Below are 16,087 nucleotides of genomic sequence, written 5' to 3' on the forward strand. Positions count from 1 at the left end.
TTGCAAATGAAAAATAATTCATGTTGTGCTCTACTAAACCAAAACAATTAATATTTATAGATAAAGTTTGCAACGGTAGAACATTTTTCGTTCATCAAGGCTAAACATTTATTCGTTTGCTAAAAAGCAAGTTAAAGCAGGGCAGGGAAAAATGTGTAGTGGTTAAGGTGTCGCCCTCTAAACCATAAGATCATGGACTAGAGCCCCTCTAGTTTCACATATGGTTTGTCCAGGAATCGAACTTTTATCGCAATCAAGCTATGTATCCGTAAGTATAAGCCTTGTACGTTAGAATGTTAAAATAATACAACCCATTCCACTTCTACTGTTTTCTATTGAAGCAGATACTTGCCCTTCTAAACTCGGTCTAATACAATATGACTGAATAAGATCATACAAGGATTAGTTTGCATGGCATATACTTAGGCAGATATGTAAATAAACCAGGAAATGACGCTTTAATGACACCAACGCCATCGTTTGGGCAGCAAATACTGTTCATTTGTATGCTTGTCTACAAGATAGAGGTCTGTATGTAAATTTACGTTCTTGTGAAATAACTGGAAAATGATCGACATTATATTGACATCTCAACTCGTAAGGAAAACAGTTAGTTATCATGTAGTTATCACGTACGTTGATTTAATAATAAAACGTTAATACCATGATATATGAGATATAAATGTTTGTAGTGTCCATTGTATAATATACATGTTATACAACATACTATTTTGCTTCTGAAAAGTGGATGGAATTATGATTAAATTTATATCGTTATTGATTATGGGCTAACTTTACTGAAATTTCAGGACTTTGATGGGTTTGCAAAGCTTTCTATTATTTTCACATGAAGTAACAAACTGGAATTAAGTGTGTATGGCCGCGAATTAAAAAGAAAATTCTTGTAATTATTTTGATATACATCTAAAAAGTTTTGACTAATTATTTATCTGTTAGGTTTATGAAGATTGAAGTTACATAACTTCTAACCGTGAAATATGTATACTATTAAATGGGAAATAGATGGAACTTTAGTTACAATGCCTATATTTTCTAGAAAATATATTTCCAAATTACAAAGGCTAAAGTTACCCCTATTTTGTGTTATATTGTTATCAAATGCCCATGTACTTGAAGCAACTGTATCCCTCAGTTCATTGAAACAGTCGAGAAGGAAGACATAATTATCAGAACAAGACAACTGTGCTGCTATGTTTTTGAAATAAAAGTACATTACGCATTCATCTTACTAGATGTATCTTGTAAATGTAGTTTTTATGCTCCACGAAGGGTGAGCATATAGTTGCCGCTTTGTCCGTCCTTCCTTGCCATTTGATTGAAACTTCACATAGTCATAGAGGCCATTGAGACAAAGTGCAGTGTCAAAGAATTATTATCAAATAAGGCTTATCTCGAACATTACTTATACGGCCTTTCATTGAAACTTCACAAGAATGATAGAGGCCATTGACGGAAAGTGCAGTGTTAAAGAACCATAACTCTACTTTACCTGGTTTTCGAATTCTCTCCCTTTATTATAAAAAATAAGGCTTGTCCGGAGTATAACTTGAAGAGTAGTGAAAGAACCATAACTCTACCTTAACTAGTTTTTTTACTAATCTCCCTTTATTGTACAAAATAAGGCTTGTCCGGAGCATTACTTGAACGATATTAATGACATTTCATTGAAACTTCACAAAATGATAGAGGTCATTGGCGGGAAGTGCAGTGTTAAAGAACCATAACTCTACTTTACATAGAGTTTGAATTTTTGAATTGTCTCTCTTTTTTTATTGAAAATAAGGCTTGTCAAGAATATAACTTGAAAAGTAATAATGGCACTTCATTGAAACTTCGCATAATTATAGAGGCCAAAAAAAACATAACTCTAACTTACCTAGTTTTTGAATTATCTCCCTTTATTCAATTTTTTTCTTTATATTATTTCCATTTTTTGGTTTCTAATATGTTATTCCGCTATTGGGACAAGCACATACATCAGTGATCATCATTCGGTTTTACCAATTCCTTGTCTAACTTATGTGACAGAAAGAAAATCATTGTATCTATAAACTGAAGAAATGAATAACGGAACATAACCTTACTCCTCTTAACAATACAATACAGAATTACCCTCACATTTTTCTATAACTTGAATGATACCCTGTAAGTTTCTGTTTATTTCTGGCAAATAACCAGATTTGGAATAAAATACCAATATTAACATGATATTTTTAACGGTTGAATGAGTAAAATATTTCTGAAATAAGCATTTTGCTTAGGTGAACGTGTTGTTTCACCTATCATGCATAACACGAAAAATATTTTGCAAGTTTTTTTTTTTTCAATTTTGCTAGCTTCCCCACATGATTTCAGACACAATGTCTTCTATCAAATCTTTACGGAGAACATACTCCCCGCCCGGGGTTCAAACTCACGAGTCCCGTGATCCATAGATCTGCGCTCAGCTTGTTGAGCTAAGCGGGCGGTACTGATTTTGCCGGAATTGGCAGTTGTGTTAATTCGTCAGATTTGCCAGAGAGTAAAAATATGGGAAAAAACAAGTTTGAAAATTTATTTCCAAAAGCATTTAATCAAAAAGTATTAGATGTACAGAGTTAAAATTCTTGTCGGCAGCAATTTAGGGATAAATATTAGAACACTATAGTAATGTTGAACTCTGGTCAGTGTATTTTATCTACTACATAAAATGCCGTTCACACAAATCGGAAATTAGGAGTTCGTGTAACGACAGCTTCTAATATGATGTTTTTCTTTAATATGACTTCCTGTATTTTTACAATATTCATTATCTATTTGCAACCGAAACATAACTCAACATTTACACATGTTAAAAGTACCAGAATATAATTTAGACATCCGCAGATGTGTTCATACGGCGGTGCACATGGAATCTTCAATGATACACTAGTATGTAATTCCATGACAAGCGGCGTATGACCCCTAATTAAAATGATAGGCTTGCCCTAAACGAGACAACAATGGACAGAACTAAACAAACTGGAAGTTAGAAAGGGGATCTATGGTTACATATTACAGAAACTGCAAAAAGACAAAATTACAAACCAGGCTCCATATCCAAGGGGTGATTATACAATACCCAAAACTGATAAAGCGGTAGTATTAGAACGACCCAAGCTGAAATGTTCAAGCTGAAATTCTAAACAGTGCCAATAACACGAACGGTCTGAAAAGATCGAAATATAACAGTTCTAATTGAGTGTACGGGAAGACATTTTACGGTCGCCACACGGCAAACACAAAGCTGCTGTGATAATAAAATAAAGTGACGAATAAGCACAGAAAGAGGCATGCATAAAACATACCGAGATGTTAAAATTTAATTTCTGTTTACAGGTATATGGGATTGGGAGGTGTAGCTTCAAATGGTTTTCAATATTGTGAATGAAAATCTTAAAACTTGTAGACAAAAAACATTTTTCTAAATAATTATACTCATACGTTGACCAGGTTTCAACGGAATGAAGTAATGCTGAGTGTAACTCATACAGGGGAATAATTTGTTACTTGATCCATACATTTATTACTTTGACATTTTGTTAAATTAACTTTTTGCCTAACCATACCCGTTTTATCTGTTTCTATATCATCATAAGATATCAAGAAGCAGTAACTATAGAAAATACATTGTGTGACATTCAGCAGGTATTGATAGTGTAATGTATATGATATAGCTCAATCATTTTAAGCCTTTTCTATAAATGAGATTGTTGCCTTTTCGTTTTATAAGTACAAGTACCACTCCTAACGCCTTACTAAAATTTATTCTTGTTATTTATAACGTCATTAGGAACAGTTTCTATGGAAACTGTCTAAAAGATTATTTGTGGGCATATAAGAAGACTGATATTGCAAATAATGCGACGATTTTCACGTCGTATCTGAATCTATAATTAACATTACGGAAGCTAAGTACTGCCAATTTCAGAAAAGCTCACCGAATGGGCGTTTACATCAAACGCAGGTAGTAAATGACGTAGCTGCCACTCTAGTGATCGGTGAGAGGGTAATTTGATGACGCCTGTAGTTTGCTACGCCCAAACGTATATTTCTATCGGTCGCAGTGGAAAGCAACCTCGTAAAGTGTTAGTTACAAAAGTGAAATATTGCGGGAGTTTATTTCAGGAGAATCCTGCATAATCATTACAATACCGGTATATACATGCACATGTATGTACACATACGCAGCATATACACTATTTACATTATAGGTCTGAACTGTCTGAAGATTGACATTGATGTGTATAATTTGTATTTATATCGGATGTCGGTCATGGATTTTTTTTTTCAAACGCGGAAAATACCGCTTATTATTGATGTTGTCTTCAACATTGAACTATAAGGTTCGTTTACCCATTTTGCTTTCAATTGTGAGAAAACAAACTCGGCAATATTTGTTCAAAACTACATGCAGTATCTTGTCAAAATACAACTGAAAGTTTTGTACCTAGAATCGTGAACGTCTGGTAATACCTAGTACATGTCTGTATAATGCCTTTCTTCTATTTTAACCTTTAGCCCGATTGTGGCAAGTGCTTCTGCTTTTGCGACCAGTGCAGACCAAGATCAGCCTGCACGTCCGTGCAGTCTGATCATGGTCTGCACTGTTCGCCACTCAGTTTGTACCTTTTTGTAAGCGCCCTTTTTAACACTTAATGGACTGTCCAAAGAAAGATGGACAAGTTCATCATAGAAATTAGCAGGATAAGGGTTCAGGGACAGACTCTTACAGGGGAAAAGTTTGCGATAAACAAGCAGCCATTTAAAAAAAACAATCAAACAAAAAACACTAATACGCATGTCCTTTCCTAAGATGCGATGTAATCCGATTGTCGGTAAAAAATACAAAGTGATGTGGTCACTATAATTATACCTCCATCTGAGTCTGATTACCACATCCAGTCTTCCAGGTTTCAAGTGGGTTAATTAAGGTTGCCTTGATGCTGTTTATTTCGATCTTTCCAAGTTCAACGCCGAGAATTATCGAAGTCAGACAAGCTTACGATAGGAAAATTATAGTTATGATTTTAAAGTAACAAAAGCACACGTGATTCTGATTAAATGCATATTATGGTCAGATGGTACGATTGTTAAAAACGAGTATTTGTGACAGGCAAAGTATAAGCAAGATCGCCTTTTACAAACGCTGTGAACATAGAAGTGCAATTTTACTATGATCACAGTTTTAAATAAAAAAAATCTTTTGAGACACGTTAGTTCTATAGAATCTATTTTGTATTCACGACATAATCTGTAAAATACCAAAGCAAAGGATCGACATTGATTAGAATTTCATTGAAAAAGTTTTCAATATGAAAAATATACATTATTTCATAGAAATCCGAATGCAGTGACATGTGGTATGCGATGTCAATACTTAAGTCAAACAGAAAAAAGTAGAGATAAAACTAAGCTGTCAGTCGATTCCATCGCCCTTAATCAACTTGAGAGTTCTATGTCGACTTCTGCCGTGTGATTTCTAGAATCCGAATTGTAGTTCCCATCCATCTTTTGACTTCTCCCGTAGTCGAGTGGTTTGTCGTTGTCTTGAAATCACTGTAACCTCTCACTGATAGTGATGGGGGCATGGGTTCGAGCCTTCCTACCGCCCATATTTCTTTATGTGAGAAAGTTGGCAGTTTTTTACGTAGACGGGAGTCTAGTACTAGTTCTTCACAAGAACGATGCTTAATTAAGTAAACTAACCACCCAACATCAAAGAAAATAAATTTCCGTCGTGAGCAAGTTTCTTGGCAAGGAGACTTACTTTGTCGTGAATCCCGAATCGAGTTTCAGTTTGCTATTAAAGCCAAATGAAGGAACCCATCACTTAAGGTTTTTAACTTTCATGTACAGAGGCTACATGACCGGAAGTTGAATCGTTGATAAGTAGGACCTAAATACATGTTCAATGTACGAAAAAAATCCAGTTAATTCCAGCATGTCTTCAGAATCGCATGTTTGCTTGATTACCAAACACAGAAATGCTTAGAGCTATTACCTTTATAACTTGAGTAATGTATGTAAACAGGGCATTTATGTTTAAACTAAATATATAATTTTTAAATTGAAAAATGATGCCCATCAGGCTATAATTTGCTATTGTAAACTTAGATCCCTGACCAAGCGATAAAAATGCACATTACCTTTTTTATCGACTTGTCGCAAGGAAATCGATGAACATCGGTGACAGGTAAAAAATACTTATTATGTATACGTAAAATGATCGGGAGCGTTAATCAAGTTCAGTTTTACAGACAATGTAATCAGTCCGAGTGCACGTAAAAAAATGTTTGTTTTGAAACAGTCTGAGATACGGCTAAAAACTGTATTATCATCCATTTTAAAAACCAAAAATAGAGTAAAATTATACATTTGTGACAGACATTTCAGTTTAACTTGACTCGCGTCTTTGGCGGAGTTTTTGTAAATGACGGTTACAAAATTAGCCACTCGCGATAAGAAAATCGATATCAGTCAGTGACTAAATGTGTATGATGCAAACACTGAATCGGCGCGCTATTCTGAAATTGGCAGTAAATATCATCGGCAAACAATTATATGCATACAAAGTTGGTATATTTTTAATGCTTTTGAAAGGAAAATACTTAGAATATGCACATTATTCAAGTAAACCCATTCTCGCATACCAGAGGTCTACCGTGGCTCCCCGGATGACGTCTCGGGATTTTGACGGACATCTGATGGATGAGAATGAGTAAACCTAGCTGAAAAAAGGATCATAATTTACTTCCTCAGCAAATATTCAAAATTTGTTAATTCTTTTTGTTTGTTTCATTTCACATTTTCGAATCAATATTACGAATGTTACTAGTTAAAATGTTTGTATGTTACTACTATTTTGCTTTTTTTATCTGTTGTGTGTTTAAATGAGTCACATCGGGAGCGTAGTAGAAGTGTTAATTTTGATTTAAATTTTATCTATATTAAACTGAAGTACCTATTTGAAATTATAAAGTTCTTCTCAAAAACTATTTTCATTTGTATACATAAGCAACAAAAAAGAAAATTACAAATAAATATTTCTCTTATTTTTATGCGTTTGAAATTAATTTCACTACTGTGGTTACAGTGTCATAGCAGCCTTAAGCAAGTTCCATATTGAATATAAGGGAGACTAGTTTGTGGTTCGGACTACGATAACATTCATTATCAGACACCCAATGTAGCATTCGACACAGTTATTGATACTGTTTTTCAATTGTGAAAGCAATGTGTTATGTAGGGTTTCTGTTATTATATGACTCCTTTTATAAATCACCGATTCATACTTTTTAAACATTTATTTCTGAAATCTTGTAATAAATTATTTGATGACTGTATTGCCAGTGAATAGGTAAAAGTTGTGTACGTGGTAAGACTGGACTATTGGCCGTTGTCCAGGATAAGACTATTGACAAGCAATTAAAAAATATATATATTATAAGTTTAAGGAAAGTATATAATTATAATTTTTGTACGAGGAACCATCAACAATCAAATTTTCTACAGGTCTCATTCTGCAAATATAATGCCTTGCCGTGTAAAGATAAATAATGGTTTAAAAGAAACACTCCATAACATATAAAGTAATGCTCATATAAACATATGAATATGAACTGACAGCGGACTTCTCGCTTCAGTGGATTGATTGGTGCATATTTATTTCTGTTTTTGCTCCAATTCTCCCGCTTTCATAGTTTTGGGTATTTCATGGTATTACACGCTAGTGTATAATTGAAGGTTTCATGTGCACCGTCGTATGAAAACATATGCGGATGTATCTAGATAGTTTTTGTACTTTTAACATGATTGAGTAAATATTGAATTCTGCTCAACCCGGGGCTAGAGGGCGTGGACGGTAGCATGCAATTCCACTACCGTCCATGAAACACGCTCAGTCAAACCGAGCCTGCAACATTTTTGTTATTGTCGTGTTGAGCAACCTGTGGAGTTTCCACTTTTTCTATTTTAACGATCTGGACACCGCTGCAAGAACAACCAAATTATACACATATTATCAAACAATCAGACACTTGAAAACTTCAGGACACTTTTTTCATAGTGATATCCTATTAAAGTAGATCATGTGGACAACTTTTAACGATACTTGCAAAACTAGTTGAAAATTCGTCTCATTTAATGATACATTTGCAGTTCAATAAAACCAAATTATGGCACATTTATATATGACAGTACCTTCCGATAAGACATACAGCATTCGCTGAACACTAGTCAATGAGGTTAGAGTCGGCATTTTTTCACGAATTTACGTCTATTAACGATTTTCAGTTTGATTTATATTAAACGAAAACCAAGTTTCACTTCTTTTAAACTGTTTATGTACATTCCTATTTCCGAATGTGTAGCTTAATATGTTTTTTGACATGTCCCAAATAGTATAATCATCTATGAATTTGTTTAAAATTTTCCTGAAAAATCTTTCGCAAACTAAATTAAGTTCCTCATCTAAAATTGCTTTAAATTGTATTAGAATATTACAATCCTTATTCCAAATGTAGATGACTATAAGTAGAGAACATCATGTTTATAATTCAAACACTAGAATTTCGTGCTGAGCGTGATTCGTTTAACTTTACAGTTAAATGCCAGCGAAAGTAGATTTCATATGATTTCGGAGAACAATGTGTCTATATAAATTTGGTAAATTGTTGTCTGAAATGAGTACATTAAATTAGTCTGACACGCGAGTCTTCCGTGACAATTCCCAGAAGAGACTTCGTCAAAACTTGTTTGTTTTGAATCAGTACTGAAAATCTGCAAACGTCTCGAAAATCTAGCGTCATATGTCCTTACACGATTTTTGATTTCTTTGTTGAGATACTAGTATTTTGGAATAAATATTGTGGAGACATGTGAGCGAAGTTATTTGCTAAAGTAATTTCCTGTGAATAGATATATTATTACCTGAATGACTATTTCATCCTCATGGGTCAATATTTACTGACATGCCGTATGCGACATTCTTAGTTTTATTTCTTTATCTGTAAATGCATAATACAAATGAAAAAGATTTACCAGATCATCAAAACGATATAAACATCAATGGAATTTGATACTATTTTCAATTTTTAACCTTTACCCTGCTAAATTTCTAAAATGGACTGGTCAATCATTCAATGTGGGCAGTACAACTTATTATTCAAAGTGATGTTCACTGAAAATTTACTGACTGAATAGCGAACAGTGCTGATCAAGATCAGCCTGCACGGATGTACAGGCTGATATTGATCTGCACTGGTCGCAAAGACAGAATCACTTGCCGCCAGCAGGCTAAAGGTTAAGTAATTATGAATGATTTATCATCGATGTACTTTAGTCATTTTTGCTCCTGAGAATAATATGTTTTACTGGCAGAGTACTCTGCAATGGTGTATGTAGGTTTTGTTGCCCAATAAAGGCTTCACAAAAACAGCATATTATTTTGAGACGTGGCGCTCAAATAAATCATTTCAGCTGCATGAGGTTTCCATCTACAGATAAGCAGTCCATTATTTTTCCATTTCGTACTGTAATTGCTGCACTGAGGTTGTAGATGGATTTACAGTACCTATCATAGATTGTGTAGGATTTCCAGATATGTGGCACTTTGTCCGATGAACAATATATTTATTTCATTCCGCACAGTTTCGAATGTATGAAAAAAGTCATATAAAAGCATGCAGTTAGACAGATCGTGAAATCTGCGATTCTTGTTTGATAATTAATATAACGATTACAAATCTTTGATTTATCAACATTTTAGACATTACAGATTATAACAATTAATCTCCTGCCATAAATTTACAACTTTGCACATCCTGCCGAGGGCGTAATGTTAAATTGTTGTTTCATTTAATGCAGTACAAACGTTTTTGACTGGCTTCAATGCCTTTTTCAAAATTCATTACATTATTAAAACAAGATAATCAAAGGTTTAGTGGGAAACACTCAATTTCGATATTTATTACTTTCTGTTGGAAGTTACCTGTCTCAAAATGACCGTGTTGAGCAGCTTATTTCAAAATATTTTAGAGGGTATATTAATAAGTTAACGCTACTGTAATTACTAGCATATCTACCGCTATATATTAAAGTAGGAAAGACTTCTGATGCTTTGTGTAGTTGTGGCGTTCTAAGTACTTTATTTTTTGAGAGTGCACTTTAAAACCATTCTAAGCAAATTGTCAACAAAAGCTGACACTTGCACAAGCTTGGATAGTACTAGAACTAGTTAATAAAAGTAATTACTCTTTATGTGAGGAAACCATCAAGCTGGCTAATGGAAGGTCGGTTGTTTTATGTAATGAATAATGCACGGAGGGGCATCTGGGGTCTTCTTCCACCACCAAAGCTGAAAGATCGCCATACATATGATCTATAACTGTGTCGTTGCCACGTTAAACCCAAATAAAAAGTAATTGTTTCTGTTGTTTGTAATTAGGTTTTTTTTTTTTTTTTTGCATCATAATATGGTGCGGGCCAAGTAAGGGAAGCAATTATACTTAACGACTTTAAAATTGTAATTTGAATTTGGCTCATCAATATGGTAGAGGTAATGATATTTAATGGTACTTCAATGCACAATGACGCTTATTAGAAAATCTACGCTTCTTACAAAAACTGGTGTTAATAGTGGCGTGGTCTTAACGAGTTTTCTTTTACAGATGAAAAGATCATTTAAAGTGAATTTAAGGCTTCTGGCTAAATTAGTAAAGCAAATAAGCTGCTTTTTTTTTTAGATAGGTGGACATTTATTTAAAGCTTCTGATTTTTGTACAGAATAATTGGTTGTTGATGCAAGTGGAATGTTATTTATACATTATTTTTCTTTTATAGTACTGAAACAGCTATTGATAAAAAAATATCGAAAATCCTTTCTTACCTATTTTCTGTGAAACAAATTATGGAACAAAAACGATTGTTCAATATTTTATCCACTTCTGAGACATATTCTATTATATAACAACAAAAGTTATTCGCAGTGAAAAGACATTAAAAGGAGAATTAGTCGTTCCTAACACCTTTACATATATTCTCATTCGTCTTGTTGCTCTTATTGACGTAATAGATGATTGTTTCTTGTACTGGAGAAAATGCAAAGTGTATACAAGTGAAGAAGTACTTAGATATATTGCGTTCATCCCCTTCTAGAAAAAAATAATATTCCAAAACAGAATGATTAACTTATCAAACTGCATGATCGTATAATTTACTTGCTAGCATCGTTACATTGCGATGCTATTTCTGGGTATCGGGTGATGACCTTCTGCTCATATTAGCATTGTTGTAAACAGGTGTGGCTTTTTTAGCCTTCTTCATCTCCGCCATTGACGTCATGGATTCATTTCAATCGAAATAAACATGACTGATACAAGATATAGGTAGATTGAACATAGTTAATGAGTGTACATTACCGGCTTAAACATATCTGGTAAATACTTTTCTTCCTGTCAGCATTTTTATTATAGCTTATTATTTTGTTATCATTCTCGTCATTTACATCCGGATTCCTAGAACATATTGATCATAGTGTATACGACTTACAGTAAACTTGTTAATTGTACACTTATATCTAACTTCTTGCGTTGTCCTTATGTGAGGGATAAATTTGTTCCTGTGACAGCTGATATTAAGAAAACTATGTGTTTGGACACTTTGTTTAGGTTGTACTAAAGTTTTTTAATCGATTCTTGACTAATTAAACAGAACATGTTCTTATTTAAGTCACATTTACAATGACTTTCGTTTATTATAAACAATACCTTGGGCATAATTCCATTGAATATCTTTTATAGTTAGAATTCCAGTTTTGAGAGAATTAGGTTTCTATGGTAATTGTCAATAAAATCTAATATATCCTAGTAACATTATCGTATTACTATACAAAGTCGTAGTAAGTTTGCACAAGTGTCATGGGAAACACTTATAACAGACTTGAATCACACAGACCACATCTACATGTAGGATCATATTTCATAAAAGGAACAAATTGTTTTCCTTATGCAAGAGATACAGTATTTAAAGCATCTGACGATTATGTTTTACCAATAATGAATCGCTCTTATTTCACACTTTTCCATTTAAGGAAATGTAGCTGCATCAGCAGGAAAGTAAATATGGCTGCATCAGCAGAAAATTAATTTTGTGTCACGTTCTTTTCCGTTTGATTATTCTAGACGACATTCCAAATGCGTATATAAAGTAGCTTCCTGTCGCAAAAAAAGTTCTCTTTTGCTATATTTGTATATCTGTTCCAACTGTATAAAGATAATGACATTGTGTAGAGTTTTATGACAAATGATGATTCAAATAATACATGACGTTCTATTTTCTTTGCAAGTGTTAAGCAGTAGCTCAATTAAGGAAAACAGTCTTTCTCAATTTTCTTCAAACAGTTGATCTTAAAATGATATAAGCACAAACATATAACCGTACATAAAAACGAACTAAATTATTATCAAAGGATACATCAGTCTGACTTTACATGATTTTGTTTCTTCTAAAAGTAAGACGCACTAGATTCTGTATATTGTTGAACTAAAATAGGTGCCAATAAAAAAACATCCACAATCTGTCTTTTTTTTCAGATATCATGAATAAATCTAGCTGAGAACATTATTTGATTGGTTAATATACATGCAGTAAATATCATTAACATTTATATGAATAAAATCAAATGATCGTGGAATTTCAGATGCAGTTAGCATAGATTTACAGCAGATGTTTTCCCATTTAAAAACAAACAAAAAAAAAAACTGTTTGTATCAAAATATTCGACGTTGTAATATGATAATTTTACATAGTTACAAATTTATTTTCATATCATTCTTAACTCCATACCATTTTTTCGTCACCGTTTTACAGTTTCTACACTTATAAGACCACGGCAGTTTTTATCTCAAATACCAGAAAATCCGTAATGAACATCGCCGCAAAGAAGTATTTTACAATCAATTAAACTAAATTTATTAGTACTAGAATTATATAGTCTTCTTATATAAATGTTCAGTTCAGCTAGCTAAAGACAAACCTAGGAGAAAATTATACGAACACTTATTTATGATTTTATGTAATAAAGTTTACATATCAACAAACAAACAATTATGTGTCGCCTGTCCTTCGTACCTTTGGCAATAGTTTTGACTATTGACTAGCAAGTAACTCAGTAAGTGTATAATATAGTCAAATTCTAAAACACAGGTAGATCCTTGTCTACACATCCCGTTGACCTCATTCTTCTTGCAATGCGTACAAAGTGAATTGAAATGTTCAAATAGTGTATCATAAGTACGTGAAAATACCGGTAACTAAGAGACGAATTATTTATATAAGTATCGTGAAATATGAACAGCCTTTTTCCTAGGTGTGAAATATACTTTTGTTACTACTCGATTTCCTGGAATAGTCATATACCTAGAATTGGCGATAGATTTCAGTTTATTCACGATGTATACTGTAAACGTTACAAATACCTGGTAATGAAATACACAGGCCCGATTAAGAGCAGAGGCAACATAAAGTTAAGCAGATACAAAGTTACTGAACCTTAGAGTCTTGTTTAAACTTCAATACCGTGTAAAGTGTATCAGAATATTAGAATTTTGGTTTCAATATATACACCTCCAATTACCCATCAGTCAGATCTTTACTTCTTTTCCAAATACAGTATATTTTCAGCTGTTCTCTACATTGAATTAATTTGCGAGTTGTTTTTTTTTTTCAATCGGCTTTTCTATTAAAATTTTAAATAGGATTAGCATTTTATAGCTAAAATTATGCAGATTATTTCTCCAGAAGAAAAAGTTGGAAAAGGCACGCCACTATGTGAAAAACTGTCAAATCTACCTTTGTAAATACTCAGAAAACTACTTTCAATTCAGACCTCAACTGGACGAGTTGTAACAAAGAAAACAATAAAGATGGCCACATTAGGACATCCAATCACGGGCCTCAGGGGAATTAATTTTTTATTGTACCATTCAAAATAAGGAGCGCTGATAACAATAAAAAGTATGCTATTTGTCTCGTGTAATATAAAATTTCCGCTTCAATATTTATTTTAGAAATGTTCTTGTAAATATAAGGGCATTGGTACAGATCAGAAAATATCGAGGGAATATGCATTATGATTGCAAAAACATTTTGCTACCAGCACGTTTACAAAACTCTTGAGCACTTTAAATTAAAGCATCTATGTTTTCAATATATATCATCCAAGTATCAAACTTTTATTACCTTAAGCACATTGAGCGCATTTTACCTTAAAAAGGAACAAATGCCTTACAATTAGGAAGTCACCACTAACACTTTCATAACGCTGAAAGAAGTTTGAAAAACAGACCACCGTTTGAATTCTTGGAAATTGGCTGATCATTGGTGCAACCATTTTAATGTGTTGATGACGTCATTTACTCACTGCTTGATTATTTTTAGTCATGGCCAGCGAGATAGATTATTTTATGAAGTTTCTTTAGTTCAAGATTAAGACGTAAAGCATGATGATTTCTTTTCTTTTAGTTTGGAAAACAAGAGGAAATAGTTTATAGAATTAAAGAAAAAGGAAGTTCCAATAAATATATAATAGATAAATAAAATCCGCCACGTGTTGTTTCTTTATTTTTTGTCATTAAATGTCTTCCTAAATATCAAATATTGAAATGTTCATAACTTCCATTAAGCCAATTTAGAAAAGAATTTCACTTCCTAAATGAAATAAAAATAACTTTCACACAATAATAATATAAAATAAACGTTGCATTTCTCTGACTTGCAGTGGTATTATTTAAATTTCTCTAACTTGCAGTGGTATTCTTTTAAAGGACATATAGTACAACTCTCTTAACTTATTTATAGAATTAAGTGAATCATGCGACGTAACCACTTTAATGCTATGTATTTTCTTTGATAGTGTTATGGCTAAATCATTTTCCAATTATATATATTGCATCTATTTATAACTATATGCAGGTGATTGTACTGTATCCTATCATAGGAACTGGTAAAACCAGCTTTAAAATTGTTTATATACCCCATTGACAGGACCAGAATTTATTGAATTATGGTTAAGATACATAAACCTACTAATGTAATATTTATTCTAATTGTACAAATCGAGGATTGAGCGCGAAACTATTGTATCTTGTTCTTTATTTTCTTTATTTATATACAGTTACCATAGTTTCACGCTAAGCCCACGAAATATTCATAACGCGAAAGTGGAAAGAAACACCTTGGCAAATCAAGCTTTAACAATGTATACATATGTAACAGATTGCGATTCATTTCACTAATGGCTAAATTACATGTCTTGCACTTAGATTTGAATACGATAATAATAGCATAACAGTGTGGTCTGAAGAAGCTTACTGTATTACACAGTGTCATTTATTCTGATTTGTGTCTAAAGATTGAAGTCAAGTGTTGTAAATTCTGCAATAAACAACGACTGACGGATTGTACCGTAGAGAGATCACTATGACGTCACTGATTACGCCAAATTACAGCATGACGCCCGGTTCATTACAACTCGGATAAATGACATCCAGCATAATATTTATCATAGCATTAAATTGATAATGTTAGATTCAGGTACTTAGCTTCTTAGCTATTCAACAACTCTGGCTTGCGCCTTCGTGGTTTAATTTCTACGCATCTGAAATCTGACCCTTGGTAAAACATACCATACACTACATGAAGTCCTTGCTAATGCGATAATTCATTAATGGACTAACATTCTGTCCGCTGAATCAAGATTTCTTTGATGTAATGAATATAAAGGATTTTTAATGTCGGAAATTCTGTTGAGACGTTCTCTTTGAAATCAACATAAAAATTCTCCTATTAAAAAAAATCAAGATCATAAACCGGAAATAATTTTGCAAATGATTTTGATTTTTAGCTATAAAGTCCTTTTATGGGGAATGATAGATACCTAATGGAAAACTATAAGCGTTGCTTCCTCTTCACGCCGGCAATGACAGCGTTACTCTATATGATCCCCATGTGAAAACAAAACTGAACTTTCAGATAGTAGAGTTCTAGT

Source organism: Mercenaria mercenaria, chromosome 10 (genome assembly GCF_021730395.1).
Source record: "Mercenaria mercenaria strain notata chromosome 10, MADL_Memer_1, whole genome shotgun sequence".
Taxonomy (NCBI): Eukaryota; Metazoa; Mollusca; class Bivalvia; order Venerida; family Veneridae; genus Mercenaria; species Mercenaria mercenaria.